This window comes from Phyllobates terribilis, unplaced genomic scaffold, assembly GCF_046119375.1.
Source record: "Phyllobates terribilis strain yellow unplaced genomic scaffold, ASM4611937v1 Scaffold_12__6_contigs__length_324123572, whole genome shotgun sequence".
NCBI lineage: Eukaryota > Metazoa > Chordata > Amphibia > Anura > Dendrobatidae > Phyllobates > Phyllobates terribilis.
In genome coordinates, this window is record NW_027362772.1 from 315,818,083 (window position 1) to 315,836,007 (window position 17,925).

Sequence of the window (17,925 nt, forward strand, 5' to 3'; positions counted from 1 at the left end):
GAAACGCAAGACAGCGACCCTGCCGTCCGACTGGTGAAGGAGATGCTGACTCGCCCGGAGGCTAGCCTGGAATCAGACGCTCCAGAGGAAGCCAAACAACTATGGGCAGAGAAGAGTCGACTGTTCCTTTACAAGGGGAAGTTGTGCCGCAGAATGGTTAACTCCAGGACGCATGAACTACTCTGGCAAGTAGTGGTGCCACGAAGAGACGCAGCCATGGTGATGGAGGCATACCACGACGGAGCTGGACACTTCGGGTGGAAAAAGCTGGAGTTCCTGCTGCGCGAGCGGTTCCACTGGGTAGGCATGAGGGGAACCATCGAGAAGTGGTGCAGAGACTGTGGCCCGTGCAATCTGAGAAGGAAGGACCGGGCCAGCCAGAAGACTCCCCTGCAGTCCATCGTCACCCGGCAACCGTTGGAACTGGTAGCCTTGGATCATGTAAAACTGACCCCCAGCAGAAGTGGCTACGTCTACGCGTTAACCATCGTGGATCATTACTCCCGGTTTCTGGTTGTCGTCCCCGTCAAGGACTTAACGGCTCGAACAGCAGCTAGAGCCTTCCAGCAGCACTTTTGCCGTCCACACGGGTACCCGGACCAAGTGCTGACGGACCAGGGACCTGCCTTTGAAGCGGAGGTCTTCCAGGAATTCTGCAATCTGTATGGCTGCCGGAAGATAAGGACGACACCCTACCATCCGCAAACTAATGGACTTTGTGAGAAAATGAACCAGGTGGTAATGGATCTTCTAAAAACGTTGCCCCTGGAAGAACGCAGTCTGTGGCCTGAGAAGTTGCCCGATCTGGTGGACCTATACAACCACATCCCGGTAGGTTCCACCAACTGTACCCCGGCTTACCTAATGAGGGCAAGACCTGGTAAGTTACCTGTTGACCTGGAAATGGGAGTCCTGACGCCCGAGGACACTTCACCAGAAACAGACTGGGACACAGAGAGGCAGCAGCAGTACCGGAAAGTACAGGAGAGCGTGGAGCGAAGTCTCTGTCAGGCTAGGGAAAGACAAGAGAAGACTTACAACCAGTATGCTCCCGCTGTTCCCCTGGTACCCGGAGAGCAGGTCTTGAAGAGGAAGAGACGGCTCCACAAGTTGGACGACCAGTGGGAGAAGGACCCGTACACCGTACTGCCCTCAAGCCACGAGAACCCGAAGGTCTGTACCATCAGTAAAGACGGAGGGGAAACCACAGCCATTGTATCCCGGGACCACCTGAAGAAGTGCCCCGAACAACTGAGGAACCCTGAGGAGGAACAGGAAGACCATCGACCCGTGGAAGAAAGGGAAGATATGGTTAGTACCGTGCTCGGGGACTTCCCTCGGTCTTGGACTCAAGTCAATGGTGCAGTTGTGGTACCCGTACTCACCTTCCTCCAACCATCATCCCAAGAACCTACGGAGCAACGGGTAGAGCTGGAAGAGCAGCCGGTCCAGGAGGCAGAAGACTCCACCCAAGCGGAACAGGAGAATCCACCCTCTGCTTATAGTGAGCCTGCCGTACCCCTAGTGAGACAAAGAGCCGGTAGACAGCTGCCCAGTTTACCCTTGACAGCTCCTACACCCTGTAGTTCAGGGCCAGACGGTCAGCTCCGTAGGTCCACTAGGGCCACTAGAGGCCAGTTACCCGCACGTTGGAGGATCTAAATGTTTAAGTTGTTTTACAATGTTTACCTGTTTATTGTTGCTTGTGTGTAATTTTGTGTTTCTAGTTGTTTTTAGGAGTCTTCGGTGGATTTACCGGGAATCCTTTGTATATAGTTGGAGCGTAACCCAGGATGGACTAGAGACTGTTAAGGACTCGGGGTAGGACAGACCCCTACCTGGTTACGTCTCCCTGTGTTGGTGAAATGGACACCTTTGCTTTTCTTCAAAGACTGCACCCGGTTGCGGACATCCGTGACCATCTTATTGTGTTTCCTTATTGTATTTTATTGTTCTTTGATATACCTTGTTATATTTTTCTAAAAAGTGTTTAGTCCCGGAGTACTAAATTTCACTAGGGGGGAGTGTGACACCCCAGGGGTCTGGTTGTCACAGTGATAGAGATATTACGTCTGAGAGCAGGTGGGAGGTCCTTTGGTCAGGGATCCTGTGCATGCCACACCTCCTGCCCAGCCTTGGGAGGGGAAGAACTTCCCCTGTATAAACCCGGGGCTGAGGCAGGGTTAGTGAGTCCAGGAAGAGTAGAGACAAGAGCAGCATAGGAAGCAGCAGAGTCACAAGGAGTCAGGGGCTGGCAGCTAAAGAGCTCGCCCTGACTAAGAAGATTCTTTACCGGACCCGGAGTCCGAGGCTGTGGGGACTAACTTCTACCCAGCAGCAGAATCCGTCAGGCAGGGGATTTCAGGTCCCCTGGCCCAGAAGCCCGAAGGCACGGTCACACGCGTGGGACCAGCACCGCCATCGTGGAGCGGAAGCCATTAGAAGGCCCCGAGTCACCGGCCATACGGGTGAGCACCACACGGTACACTCAGGGACGTGGGCTACTTACATCAGCTTCTAGCAAGGTAGCCAGAAGAGTACAGTCAGCTTGGGAGGCCTACAACTACGCCTGGCCAGGGGAGATCCCATCTGCTCAAGGACTGACCAGGCCCCGTTCGCTAGCAAGTACTCCGGGAGGGTCTATCGTTGTTACCAGTAAAGACCCTGAACGCTACCATACCGTCTCTGAGTGGTTCCTGCTACCCCCATCATCCACGTCGGCTGCCCTGAGGCCATACCCCTCCCGTTGGGGGTTATACTATCACGCTGCACCACCCTTCCACCGGCCTCAGCGGTCTGCCCTGCAGCAGCAGCCCCCTGGCTGCATTCAACGGGTGGCGTAGTCATCAACCATTTTCTACCGCTAACAGACTGCCGTCCAGTTTGACTCCCTGGGCACGGACCGGGTCACCGCCACGAGACTACAACCCTAAACAGATCCGGCTCCGGGTAAGCTCCCGCGTGCGCAACGCAGCGCGACACAGGCCCAGGGGCGCGTCATGTATGACCTCCCTACAAAGCCTGGGTATGCTCCTGATGAGGCTGAGTATTGTGTGTGGCCTCCACGTGCCTGTATGACCTCCCTACAACGCCTGGGCATGCTCCTGATGAGGCTGAGTATTATGTGTGGCCTCCGCGTGCCTGTATGGCCTCTCTACAACGCCTGGGCATGCTCCCGATGAGGCTGAGTATTGTGTGTGGCCTCCACGTGCCTGTATGACCTCCCTACAACGCCTGGGCATGCTCCTGATGAGGCTGAGTATTGTGTGTGGCCTCCAAGTGCCTGTATGACCTCCCTACAACGCCTGGGCATGCTCCTGTTGAGGCTGAGTATTGTGTGTGGCCTTCACTTGCCTGTATGACCTCCCTACAACGCCTGGGCATGCTCCTGATGAGGCTGAGTATTGTGTGTGGCCTCCACGTGCCTGTATGACCTCCCTACAACGCCTGGGCATGCTCCTGATGAGCCTGAGTATTGTGTGTGGCCTCCACGTGCCTGTATGACCTCCCTACAATGCCTGGGCATGCTCCTGATGAGGCTGAGTATTGTGTGTGGCCTCCACGTGCCTGTATGACCTCCCTACAACGCCTGGGCATGCTCCTGATGAGGCTGAGTATTGTGTGTGGCCTCCACGTGCCTGTATGACCTCCCTACAACGCCTGGGCATGCTCCTGATGAGGCTGAGTATTGTGTGTGGCCTTAACTTGCCTGTATGACCTCCCTACAACGCCTGGGCATGCTCCTGATGAGGCTGAGTATTGTGTGTGGCCTCCACGTGCCTGTATGACCTCCCTACAACGCCTGGGCATGCTCCTGATGAGGCTGAGTATTGTGTGTGGCCTCCACGTGCCTGTATGACCTCCCTACAACGCCTGGGCATGCTCCTGATGAGGCTGAGTATTGTGTGTGGCCTTCACTTGCCTGTATGACCTCCCTACAACGCCTGGGCATGCTCCTGATGAGGCTGAGTATTGTGTGTGGCCTCCACGTGCCTGTATGACCTCCCTACAATGCCTGGACATGCTCCTGATGAGGCTGAGTATTGTGTGTGGCCTCCACGTGCCTGTATGACCTCCCTACAACGCCTGGGCATGCTCCTGATGAGGCTCAGTATTGTGTATGGCCTCCACGTGCCTGTATGACCTCCCTACAACGCCTGGGCATGCTCCTGATGAGGCTGAGTATTGTGTGTGGCCTCCACGTGCCTGTATGACCTCCCTACAACGCCTGGGCATGCTCCTGATGAGGCTGAGTATTGTGTGTGGCCTCCACGTGCCTGTATGACCTCCCTACAACGCCTGGGCATGCTCCTGATGAGCCTGAATATTGTGTGTGGCCTCCACGTGCCTGTATGACCTCCCTACAACGCCTGGGCATGCTCCTGATGAGGCTGAGTATTGTGTGTGGCCTTCACTTGCCTGTATGACCTCCCTACAACGCCTGGGCATGCTCCTGATGAGGCTGAGTATTGTGTGTGGCCTCCACGTGCCTGTATGACCTCCCTACAATGCCTGGACATGCTCCTGATGAGGCTGAGTATTGTGTGTGGCCTCCACGTGCCTGTATGACCTCCCTACAACGCCTGGGCATGCTCCTGATGAGGCTGAGTATTGTGTGTGGCCTCCACGTGCCTGTATGACCTCCCTACAATGCCTGGACATGCTCCTGATGAGGCTGAGTATTGTGTGTGGCCTCCACGTGCCTGTATGACCTCCCTACAATGCCTGGACATGCTCCTGATGAGGCTGAGTATTGTGTGTGGCCTCCACGTGTCTGTATGATCTCCCTATAACGCCTGGACATGCTCCTGATGAGGCTGAGTATTGTGTGTGGCCTCCACGTGCCTGTATGACCTCCCTACAATGCCTGGACATGCTCCTGATGAGGCTGAGTATTGTGTGTGGCCTCCACGTGCCTGTATGACCTCCCTACAACGCCTGGGCATGCTCCTGATGAGGCTGAGTATTGTGTGTGGCCTCTACGTGCCTGTATGACCGCCCTACAACGCCTGGGCATGCTCCTGATGAGGCTGAGTATTGTGTGTGGCCTCCACGTGCCTGTATGACCTCCCTACAACGCCTGGGCATGCTCCTGAAGAGGCTGAGTATTGTGTGTGGCCTCCACGTGCCTGTATGACCTCCCTCCAACGCCTGGGTATGCTCCCGATGAGGCTGAGTATTGTGTGTAGCCTCCACGTGCCTGTATGACCTCCCTACAACGCCTGGGCATGCTCCTGATGAGGCTGAGTATTGTGTGTGGCCTCCACGTGCCTGTATGACCTCCCTACAACGCCTGGGCATGCTCCTGAAGAGGCTGAGTATTATGTGTAGCCTCCGCGTGCCTGTATGACCTCCCTACAACGCCTGGGCATGCTCCTGATGAGGCTGAGTATTGTGTGTGGCCTCCACTTGCCTGTATGACCGCCCTACAACGCCTGGGCATGCTCCTGATGAGGCTGAGTATTGTGTGTGGCCTCCACGTGCCTGTATGACCGCCCTACAACGCCTGGGCATGCTCCTGATGAGGCTGAGTATTGTGTGTGGCCTCCACGTGCCTGTATGACCTCCCTACAACGCCTCGGCATGCTCCTGATGAGGCTGAGTATTGTGTGTGGCCTCCACGTGCCTGTATGACCTCCCTACAACGCCTGGGCATGCTCCTGATGAGGCTGAGTATTGTGTGTGGCCTCCACGTGCCTGTATGACCTCCCTACAACGCCTGGGCATGCTCCTGATGAGGCTGAGTATTGTGTGTGGCCTCCACGTGCCTGTATGACCTCCCTACAACGCCTGGGCATGCTCCTGATGAGGCTGAGTATTGTGTGTGGCCTCCACGTCCCTGTATGACCTCCCTACAACACCTGGGCATGCTCCTGATGAGGCTGAGTATTGTGTGTGGCCTCCACGTGCCTGTATGACCTCCCTACAACGCCTGGGCATGCTCCTGATGAGGCTGAGTATTGTGTGTGGCCTCCACGTGCCTGTATGACCTCCCTACAACGCCTGGGCATGCTCCTGATGAGGCTGAGTATTGTGTGTGGCCTCTACGTGCCTGTATGACCGCCCTACAACGCCTGGGCATGCTCCTGATGAGGCTGAGTATTGTGTGTGGCCTCCACGTGCCTGTATGACCTCCCTACAACGCCTGGGCATGCTCCTGAAGAGGCTGAGTATTGTGTGTGGCCTCCACGTGCCTGTATGACCTCCCTCCAACGCCTGGGTATGCTCCCGATGAGGCTGAGTATTGTGTGTAGCCTCCACGTGCCTGTATGACCTCCCTACAACGCCTGGGCATGCTCCTGATGAGGCTGAGTATTGTGTGTGGCCTCCACGTGCCTGTATGACCTCCCTACAACGCCTGGGCATGCTCCTGAAGAGGCTGAGTATTATGTGTAGCCTCCGCGTGCCTGTATGACCTCCCTACAACGCCTGGGCATGCTCCTGATGAGGCTGAGTATTGTGTGTGGCCTCCACGTGCCTGTATGACCTCCCTACAACGCCTGGGCATGCTCCTGATGAGGCTGAGTATTGTGTGTGGCCTCCACGTGCCTGTATGACCTCCCTACAACGCCTGGGCATGCTCCTGAAGAGGCTGAGTATTATGTGTAGCCTCCGCGTGCCTGTATGACCTCCCTACAACGCCTGGGCATGCTCCTGATGAGGCTGAGTATTGTGTGTGGCCTCCACTTGCCTGTATGACCGCCCTACAACGCCTGGGCATGCTCCTGATGAGGCTGAGTATTGTGTGTGGCCTCCACGTGCCTGTATGACCGCCCTACAACGCCTGGGCATGCTTCTGATGAGGCTGAGTATTGTGTGTGGCCTCCACGTGCCTGTATGACCTCCCTACAACGCCTCGGCATGCTCCTGATGAGGCTGAGTATTGTGTGTGGCCTCCACGTGCCTGTATGACCTCCCTACAACGCCTGGGCATGCTCCTGATGAGGCTGAGTATTGTGTGTGGCCTCCACGTGCCTGTATGACCTCCCTACAACGCCTGGGCATGCTCCTGATGAGGCTGAGTATTGTGTGTGGCCTCCACGTGCCTGTATGACCTCCCTACAACGCCTGGGCATGCTCCTGATGAGGCTGAGTATTGTGTGTGGCCTCCACGTCCCTGTATGACCTCCCTACAACACCTGGGCATGCTCCTGATGAGGCTGAGTATTGTGTGTGGCCTCCACGTGCCTGTATGACCTCCCTACAACGCCTGGGCATGCTCCTGATGAGGCTGAGTATTGTGTGTGGCCTCCACGTGCCTGTATGACCTCCCTACAACGCTTGGGCATGCTCCTGATGAGGCTGAGTATTGTGTGTGGCCTCCACGTGCCTGTATGACCTCCCTACAATGCCTGGGCATCCTCCTGATGAGGCTGAGTATTGTGTGTGGCCTCCACGTGCCTGTATGACCTCCCTACAACGCCTGGGCATGCTCCTGATGAGGCTGAGTATTGTTTGTGGCCTCCACGTGCCTATATGACCTACCTACAACGCCTGGGCATGCTCCTGATGAGGCTGAGTATTGTGTGTGGCCTCCACGTGCCTGTATGACCTCCCTACAACGCCTGGGCATGCTCCTGATGAGGCTGAGTATTGTGTGTGGCCTCCACGTGCCTGTATGACCTCCCTACAACGCCTGGGCATGCTCCTGATGAGGCTGAGTATTGTGTGTGGCCTCCGCGTGCCTGTATGACCTCCCTACAACGCCTGGGCATGCTCCTGATGAGGCTGAGTATTGTGTGTGGCCTCCACGTGCCTGTATGACCTCCCTACAACGCCTGGGTATGCTCCTGATGAGGCTGAGTATTGTGTGTGGCCTCCACGTGCCTGTATGACCTCCCTACAACGCCTGGGCATGCTCCTGATGAGGCTGAGTATTGTGTGTGGCCTCCGCGTGCCTGTATGACCTCCCTACAATGCCTGGGCATGCTCCTGATGAGGCTGAGTATTGTGTGTGGCCTCCACGTGCCTGTATGACCTCCCTACAACGCCTGGGCATGCTCCTGATGAGGCTGAGTATTGTGTGTGGCCTCCACGTGCCTGTATGACCTCCCTACAACGCCTGGGCATGCTCCTGATGAGGCTGAGTATTGTGTGTGGCCTCCACGTCCCTGTATGACCTCCCTACAACGCCTGGGCATGCTCCTGATGAGGCTGAGTATTGTGTTTGGCCTCCACGTGCTTGTATGACCTCCCTACAATGCCTGGGCATGCTCCTGACGCGCCCCCTGGGCCAGTGCTGTTAGGGATACCCGGAGCCGGATCAGATGGGGGTTGTAGTCTCCGAGTGGCTGTGACCCGGTCCGTGCCCAGGGTGTCAAGCTCAGTGTGTGGCAGTCCTTATGATGTTACTAGATGTTCTTTTGTGTCGACTACGCCACCCGTTGATTTGCGGTCAATACGGCTGCAGCAGGGTCCACTGAGGCTGGTGATGTGTGTGCAGCTTAGGTAGTATAACCCCCAACGGGAGGGGTATAGCCTCAGGGGGTCAGCCGTGGAGGATGGTGGTTGTGAAGGTGCAGCAAGGAGACTCAGAGGCATAAAATGCAGTTCCAGGGTTTTACTTACTGGTGTTGCTCGGGTCACTGTGTACAGCAGTGACCACCCAAGCCGTGCTGCTTCCACCAGGTCCTGGACTCGGTCAACTCCCAGGCAACTCCGGAGTGTGGTCCTGAGCTCCTTTCTGTCTCTCCCTTCTTCTGGCCGTTCCCACCAGGGATCCACCTAAGTCCGGCTCCCTCGGGCCTCTTGTTGGTCAAGCCTCCTCTGGGCTCCCTGACCCTATTCTTGGTCTGCCTTCCGGGTGGATTTAGTGGGTGATCGTGGCAGATCCTGCCCACGACCTCCGGTTCCTGGCTAAGGTGTGCTGTAGCCTCTGCCAGCTTGGGATCCGGTACCCTGTTGCCGACCCTTCACCCTATTAGCGCTCTTATGGGCTCTTGGGGTCCCCTCTGCGCCTCTGGGTCTCTCTCTCTTCTCCTCTGCTCTGCTTCTCAGGTTACACTCTGACAGACTGACGTCTCACAGACTGACAACTGACTGACTGACTGACCCTGATCTAAGATGGTTCCCACCTTAAATACTCCCTCTATGTGTGAGCTCAGGTGACCAGCACCCAATGAGCTCCTAACTTTACCCAGGCTGCTCCCCCTATCTGCCCCTACACTACTGGGATGTTCCACCCCCCTCCCACTCCAGCCAGGAACAGACACTGTCGTACCTGCACATTTCTCTAGTGGGAGTACCATCGGTCTGTTCCCCGGAAATGGGATGTGTGTAGTGCATGCAGCCTACTAGCTCAGTTCCACACTCCATCCTTACCCGGGAGTGGAATATCACACCTCTGGGTTGAGGTGCAATACCCCTGTAGCAGCCGAATCCTCAGGGTGCTACATTCCCCCCTGGTAAATCACAGCACGTCCTCGGGCTGTAAGATATAAACATCCAAAACATACAATTTTTTTTCATAAACATAAACATAGAAAACATCATATACATCATCAGCAGCATAAACTTTTCATATAAATAACATTCTTGTTTCTGGTTCCTCCGGTCACTGTGCAACTTGTGACCGGGTAAAGTGCGACAGTCTCTTTTGGAATAAAACAGTTCCCTATAAAACCGGTAGGGGGCGCTTTAGGAAGCGCAACTATATACAAGGGGATATGGCCGCTCTCAGTCCTCGGCCAGGTATTAGGAAAGGAATGACCGCTCTCATTCCTCGGTCAGTGGGAATAGGGACACACGGGATTCAGTTCAATTGGCTGGTCCCAACGGGGACTATATTTTAACTAGAACAGTTCTTATACCCTGACGGGTAACTATGTACAGTCTCTCTCTACCGTACTTCAACGACGGCGTCCTCCTGCTCCTTCTTTAGATTCTTCAGACCCGTCCGGGTCCTCTTGCTCCTCCTCACACCGCAGCTCCTCCTCCGTCAGGCGATGCACATGGAGGGTGTAGGGTCCTTTGGCACACTTGTGCCGGGTGAAGGTGACCTCATCACCCAGGTAAAGGTCACGACCTCTGTGTCCCTCCGGCAGATGGCTTTCTACGTCTCTGCGGGTCACAAAGACGTCGCCGGGGGTATGATGGTCTCTAATGAAGCCCCACCCATGCTGCATGTTGAATTTTATCACAGTCCCGGTGGAAGGGGGACCATGAGCTGCACGGGGATTCCTCCTGGTCCGGCTCTTCTGCTCCGCACTCCTTATCTGCGCTTGCTGTTCCCGGACCCGCCTCTCTCTCCGCTCCCTCTCGAAGACCTCGAGCTGCTGGCGGCAGCACTCTGCACGCTCCGCTGCGGCCGCCCGAGTCTCCTGAGTGAACCCCATGAGGTCTTCTCCGGTGGGGTCCCACTCGAACTGTGCCTCCTCCAGCGGGGGCGAGGTCCTCTTTACGGGCTTCGGAGCCGGAATCAGGGGCTCGCACATGGGCCTTGCTCTCTGGAGTTCCAGCTGAATGTACTCCTGGGGCCATATGAAGGGCTGCCCATCCGGGCACGTATGCTGGGCAAATAGATTTTCACCCAGGTGCGGCACTCTAGATGTTGAGGGCGCGTTGATGGTAGCGGCGCCCGGGTTGACCAGGCCTTGCGACCAGGCTTGGGGCACCCTAAAGGCAAAGGGCACCGTAAGAACGGCGGCGCCCGTGGTTACTCGGCCCTGCGACAAGGCTGGTGGCTCCGCGGAGGTAGGGGGCGCTGTTGGAATGGCGGCGCCCGGGGGTACTAGGCCTTGCGACCAGGCCGATGGTATTTCCTGCTTTGCCGCGCTCAGGGTCGAGGCGCGTGACGTCACAGGGGTCGCGGCCGCGGTTTCCGGTTGAGGCCTAGTCGGCGGCGGTGACGATGCAGCGACGGGCACGGCAGGGGGAACTTCGGGCTCTGCGACGGGGAGCTGGGGCAGGCACGCGGTTTCCCGGCTCGGGGTAGAGACGTCCCCTTTACCTGCCTCCGTCCGTTCAGCTCCCTTCTCGGCGCCGTCTCCGGCCTTCAGTCCTCCTGCACCATCCTCAGAGGCGGTCTGTCTCCTCGTCTCGGGTGGCGTGCTCCGCTGACGGGTTCCGGTCTGCTGGGCCATCTCTCGGCTCCACTCCGCCAACGTCTCTCGCCGCACCCGGGCCATCCTCCGTGCGAGGCCCTCCAGCGCAGTCTGTGCACACTCCCGGTCTCGGGGGAGCTGTGCCAGGACCTCCACTAGGCCTAGTGGAGTTGTGGCTTGTAGCAGGCTCCTGACCACTGGGTCGGTGCTGCCTGACTCTCCCTCCATCTCCGGGTAGGCTCTCTCTGGACTCCTCTCCAGACTTCTTGTCTCCGGGTGCGCTCTCTCCAGACTGCTCCAGGCGACACCCATCTTTGCTCTCTTGATCTGTCTCCGCCCACATTGAGGGTGGTCCCGGGGCAACTTCAGTTCCAGGGGCAGTTCTCTCACGCTGATGGACACTTCCAGCATCACAGTCTCTGTTGGTGGGCGCGGTTTCCGCTTTTGGCGCCATTCTTCGACCTGGCCCACGATGGGAGGTGGCCTCTTGCCACCCTCTGGCACGCCCATAATGGAGTCCGCTCTTCCAAGGCGGGAAATCTTCGGAAATGGCGGGAATCGTCTCCCAGTGGCGGGAAACTCCATGGATGGCGGGAAAAAGCTGCAAATGGCGGACAACCGGCGGGAAACGACCTGTGATGGGGTCCGTTGGCGGGGACCCTCCGGAACCGGCGGGAGACTTCTTTTTGAGGTAACGGTGAACTTTTCTTCAGGCACGCAGTACCCGGTTGTTGCGGGCACGTTATCCTGCCGACTACGCCAAAGTTGACGCGCCTCCTGGGCCAGTGCTGTTAGGGATACCCGGAGCCGGATCAGATGGGGGTTGTAGTCTCCGAGTGGCTGTGACCCGGTCCGTGCCCAGGGTGTCAAGCTCAGTGTGTGGCAGTCCTTATGATGTTACTAGATGTTCTTTTGTGTCGACTACGCCACCCGTTGATTTGCGGTCAATACGGCCGCCGCTGCAGCAGGGTCCACTGAGGCTGGTGATGTGTGTGCAGCTTAGGTAGTATAACCCCCAACGGGAGGGGTATAGCCTCAGGGGGTCAGCCGTGGAGGATGGTGGTTGTGAAGGTGCAGCAAGGAGACTCAGAGGCATAAAATGCAGTTCCAGGGTTTTACTTACTGGTGTTGCTCGGGTCACTCTGTACAGCAGTGACCACCCAAGCCGTGCTGCGTCCACCAGGTCCTGGACTCGGTCAACTCCCAGGCAACTCCGGAGTGTGGTCCTGAGCTCCTTTCTGTCTCTCCCTTCTTCTGGCCGTTCCCACCAGGGATCCACCTAAGTCCGGCTCCCTCGGGCCTCTTGTTGGTCAAGCCTCCTCTGGGCTCCCTGACCCTATTCTTGGTCTGCCTTCCGGGTGGATTTAGTGGGTGATCGTGGCAGATCCTGCCCACGACCTCCGGTTCCTGGCTAAGGTGTGCTGTAGCCTCTGCCAGCTTGGGATCCGGTACCCTGTTGCCGACCCTTCACCCTATTAGCTCTCTTATGGGCTCTTGGGGTCCCCTCTGCGCCTCTGGGTCTCTCTCTCTTCTCCTCTGCTCTGCTTCTCAGGTTACACTCTGACAGACTGACGTCTCACAGACTGACAACTGACTGACTGACTGACCCTGATCTAAGATGGTTCCCACCTTAAATACTCCCTCTATGTGTGAGCTCAGGTGACCAGCACCCAATGAGCTCCTAACTTTACCCAGGCTGCTCCCCCTATCTGCCCCTACACTACTGGGATGTTCCACCCCCCTCCCACTCCAGCCAGGAACAGACACTGTCGTACCTGCACATTTCTCTAGTGGGAGTACCATCGGTCTGTTCCCCGGAAATGGGATGTGTGTAGTGCATGCAGCCTACTAGCTCAGTTCCACACTCCATCCTTACCCGGGAGTGGAATATCACACCTCTGGGTTGAGGTGCAATACCCCTGTAGCAGCCGAATCCTCAGGGTGCTACACTCCTGATGAGGCTGAGTATTGTGTGTGGCCTCCACGTGCCTGTATGACCTCCCTACAACGCCTGGGTATGCTCCTGATGAGGCTGAGTATTGTGTGTGGCCTCCACGTGCCTGTATGACCTCCCTACAACGCCTGGGCATGCTCCTGATGAGGCTGAGTATTGTGTGTGGCCTCCACGTGCCTGTATGACCTCCCTACAACGCCTGGGCATGCTCCTGATGAGGCTGAGTATTGTGTGTGGCCTCCGCGTGCCTGTATGACCTCCCTACAACGCCTGGGCATGCTCCTGATGAGGCTGAGTATTGTGTGTGGCCTCCACGTGCCTGTATGGCCTCCCTACAACGCCTGGGCATGCTCCTGATGAGGCTGAGTATTGTGTGTGGCCTCCACGTGCCTGTATGGCCTCCCTACAACACCTGGGCATGCTCCTGATGAGGCTGAGTATTGTGTGTGGCCTCCACGTGCCTGTATGACCTCCCTACAACGCCTGGGCATGCTCCTGATGAGGCTGAGTATTGTGTGTGGCCTCCACGTGCCTGTATGACCTCCCTACAACGCTTGGGCATGCTCCTGATGAGGCTGAGTATTGTGTGTGGCCTCCACGTGCCTGTATGTCCTCCCTACAACGCCTGGGCATCCTCCTGATGAGGCTGAGTATTGTGTGTGGCCTCCATGTGCCTGTATGACCTCCCTACAACGCCTGGGCATGCTCCTGATGAGGCTGAGTATTGTTTGTGGCCTCCACGTGCCTCTATGACCTCCCTACAACGCCTGGGCATGCTCCTGATGAGGCTGAGTATTGTGTGTGGCCTCCACGTGCCTGTATGACCTCCCTACAACGCCTGGGCATGCTCCTGATGAGGCTGAGTATTGTGTGTGGCCTCCACGTGCCTGTATGACCTCCCTACAACGCCTGGGCATGCTCCTGATGAGGCTGAGTATTGTGTGTGGCCTCCGCGTGCCTGTATGACCTCCCTACAACGCCTGGGCATGCTCCTGATGAGGCTGAGTATTGTGTGTGGCCTCCACGTGCCTGTATGACCTCCCTACAACGCCTGGGCATGCTCCTGATGAGGCTGAGTATTGTGTGTGGCCTCCGCATGCCTGTATGACCTCCCTACAACGCCTGGGCATGCTCCTGATGAGGCTGAGTATTGTGTGTGGCCTCCACGTGCCTGTATGACCTCCCTACAACGCCTGGGCATGCTCCTGATGAGGCTGAGTATTGTGTGTGGCCTCCACGTGCCTGTATGACCTCCCTACAACGCCTGGGCATGCTCCTGATGAGGCTGAGTATTGTGTGTGGCCTCCGCGTGCCTGTATGACCTCCCTACAACGCCTGGGCATGCTCCTGATGAGGCTGAGTATTGTGTGTGGCCTCCACGTGCCTGTATGGCCTCCCTACAACGCCTGGGCATGCTCCTGATGAGGCTGAGTATTGTGTGTGGCCTCCACGTGCCTGTATGGCCTCCCTACAACACCTGGGCATGCTCCTGATGAGGCTGAGTATTGTGTGTGGCCTCCACGTGCCTGTATGACCTCCCTACAACGCCTGGGCATGCTCCTGATGAGGCTGAGTATTGTGTGTGGCCTCCACGTGCCTGTATGACCTCCCTACAACGCTTGGGCATGCTCCTGATGAGGCTGAGTATTGTGTGTGGCCTCCACGTGCCTGTATGACCTCCCTACAACGCCTGGGCATCCTCCTGATGAGGCTGAGTATTGTGTGTGGCCTCCATGTGCCTGTATGACCTCCCTACAACGCCTGGGCATGCTCCTGATGAGGCTGAGTATTGTTTGTGGCCTCCACGTGCCTCTATGACCTCCCTACAACGCCTGGGCATGCTCCTGATGAGGCTGAGTATTGTGTGTGGCCTCCACGTGCCTGTATGACCTCCCTACAACACCTGGGCATGCTCCTGATGAGGCTGAGTATTGTGTGTGGCCTCCACGTGCCTGTATGACCTCCCTACAACGCCTGGGCATGCTCCTGATGAGGCTGAGTATTGTGTGTGGCCTCCACGTGCCTGTATGACATCCCTACAATGCTTGGGCATGCTCCTGATGAGGCTGAGTATTGTGTGTGGCCTCCACGTGCCTGTATGACCTCCCTACAACGCCTGGGCATCCTCCTGATGAGGCTGAGTATTGTGTGTGGCCTCCACGTGCCTGTATGACCTCCCTACAACGCCTGGGCATGCTCCTGATGAGGCTGAGTATTGTTTGTGGCCTCCACGTGCCTATATGACCTCCCTACAACGCCTGGGCATGCTCCTGATGAGGCTGAGTATTGTGTGTGGCCTCCACGTGCCTGTATGACCTCCCTACAACGCCTGGGCATGCTCCTGATGAGGCTGAGTATTGTGTGTGGCCTCCACGTGCCTGTATGACCTCCCTACAACGCCTGGGCATGCTCCTGATGAGGCTGAGTATTGTGTGTGGCCTCCGCGTGCCTGTATGACCTCCCTACAACGCCTGGGCATGCTCCTGATGAGGCTGAGTATTGTGTGTGGCCTCCACGTGCCTGTATGACCTCCCTACAACGCCTGGGCATGCTCCTGATGAGGCTGAGTATTGTGTGTGGCCTCCGCGTGCCTGTATGACCTCCCTACAATGCCTGGGCATGCTCCTGATGAGGCTGAGTATTGTGTGTGGCCTCCACGTGCCTGTATGACCTCCCTACAACGCCTGGGTATGCTCCTGATGAGGCTGAGTATTGTGTGTGGCCTCCACGTGCCTGTATGACCTCCCTACAACGCCTGGGCATGCTCCTGATGAGGCTGAGTATTGTGTGTGGCCTCCGCGTGCCTGTATGACCTCCCTACAACGCCTGGGCATGTTCCTGATGAGGCTGAGTATTGTGTGTGGCCTCCACGTGCCTGTATGACCTCCCTACAACGCCTGGGCATGCTCCTGATGAGGCTGAGTATTGTGTGTGGCCTCCACGTGCCTGTATGACCTCCCTACAACGCCTGGGCATGCTCCTGATGAGGCTGAGTATTGTGTGTGGCCTCCACGTCCCTGTATGACCTCCCTACAACGCCTGGGCATGCTCCTGATGAGGCTGAGTATTGTGTTTGGCCTCCACGTGCTTGTATGACCTCCCTACAATGCCTGGGCATGCTCCTGACGCGCCCCCTGGGCCAGTGCTGTTAGGGATACCCGGAGGCGGATCAGATGGGGGTTGTAGTCTCCGAGTGGCTGTGACCCGGTCCGTGCCCAGGGTGTCAAGCTCAGTGTGTGGCAGTCCTTATGATGTTACTAGATGTTCTTTTGTGTCGACTACGCCACCCGTTGATTTGCGGTCAATACGGCCGCCGCTGCAGCAGGGTCCACTGAGGCTGGTGATGTGTGTGCAGCTTAGGTAGTATAACCCCCAACGGGAGGGGTATAGCCTCAGGGGGTCAGCCGTGGAGGATGGTGGTTGTGAAGGTGCAGCAAGGAGACTCAGAGGCATAAAATGCAGTTCCAGGGTTTTACTTACTGGTGTTGCTCGGGTCACCGTGTACAGCAGTGACCACCCAAGCCGTGCTGCGTCCACCAGGTCCTGGACTCGGTCAACTCCCAGGCAACTCCGGAGTGTGGTCCTGAGCTCCTTTCTGTCTCTCCCTTCTTCTGGCCGTTCCCACCAGGGATCCACCTAAGTCCGGCTCCCTCGGGCCTCTTGTTGGTCAAGCCTCCTCTGGGCTCCCTGACCCTATTCTTGGTCTGCCTTCCGGGTGGATTTAGTGGGTGATCGTGGCAGATCCTGCCCACGACCTCCGGTTCCTGGCTAAGGTGTGCTGTAGCCTCTGCCAGCTTGGGATCCGGTACCCTGTTGCCGACCCTTCACCCTATTAGCTCTCTTATGGGCTCTTGGGGTCCCCTCTGCGCCTCTGGGTCTCTCTCTCTTCTCCTCTGCTCTGCTTCTCAGGTTACACTCTGACAGACTGACGTCTCACAGACTGACAACTGACTGACTGACTGACCCTGATCTAAGATGGTTCCCACCTTAAATACTCCCTCTATGTGTGAGCTCAGGTGACCAGCACCCAATGAGCTCCTAACTTTACCCAGGCTGCTCCCCCTATCTGCCCCTACACTACTGGGATGTTCCACCCCCCTCCCACTCCAGCCAGGAACAGACACTGTCGTACCTGCACATTTCTCTAGTGGGAGTACCATCGGTCTGTTCCCCGGAAATGGGATGTGTGTAGTGCATGCAGCCTACTAGCTCAGTTCCACACTCCATCCTTACCCGGGAGTGGAATATCACACCTCTGGGTTGAGGTGCAATACCCCTGTAGCAGCCGAATCCTCAGGGTGCTACATTCCCCCCTGGTAAATCACAGCACGTCCTCGGGCTGTAAGATATAAACATCCAAAACATACAATTTTTTTTCATAAACATAAACATAGAAAACATCATATACATCATCAGCAGCATAAACTTTTCATATAAATAACATTCTTGTTTCTGGTTCCTCCGGTCACTGTGCAACTTGTGACCGGGTAAAGTGCGACAGTCTCTTTTGGAATAAAACAGTTCCCTATAAAACCGGTAGGGGGCGCTTTAGGAAGCGCAACTATATACAAGGGGATATGGCCGCTCTCAGTCCTCGGCCAGGTATTAGGAAAGGAATGACCGCTCTCATTCCTCGGTCAGTGGGAATAGGGACACACGGGATTCAGTTCAATTGGCTGGTCCCAACGGGGACTATATTTTAACTAGAACAGTTCTTATACCCTGACGGGTAACTATGTACAGTCTCTCTCTACCGTACTTCAACGACGGCGTCCTCCTGCTCCTTCTTTAGATTCTTCAGACCCGTCCGGGTCCTCTTGCTCCTCCTCACACCGCAGCTCCTCCTCCGTCAGGCGATGCACATGGAGGGTGTAGGGTCCTTTGGCACACTTGTGCCGGGTGAAGGTGACCTCATCACCCAGGTAAAGG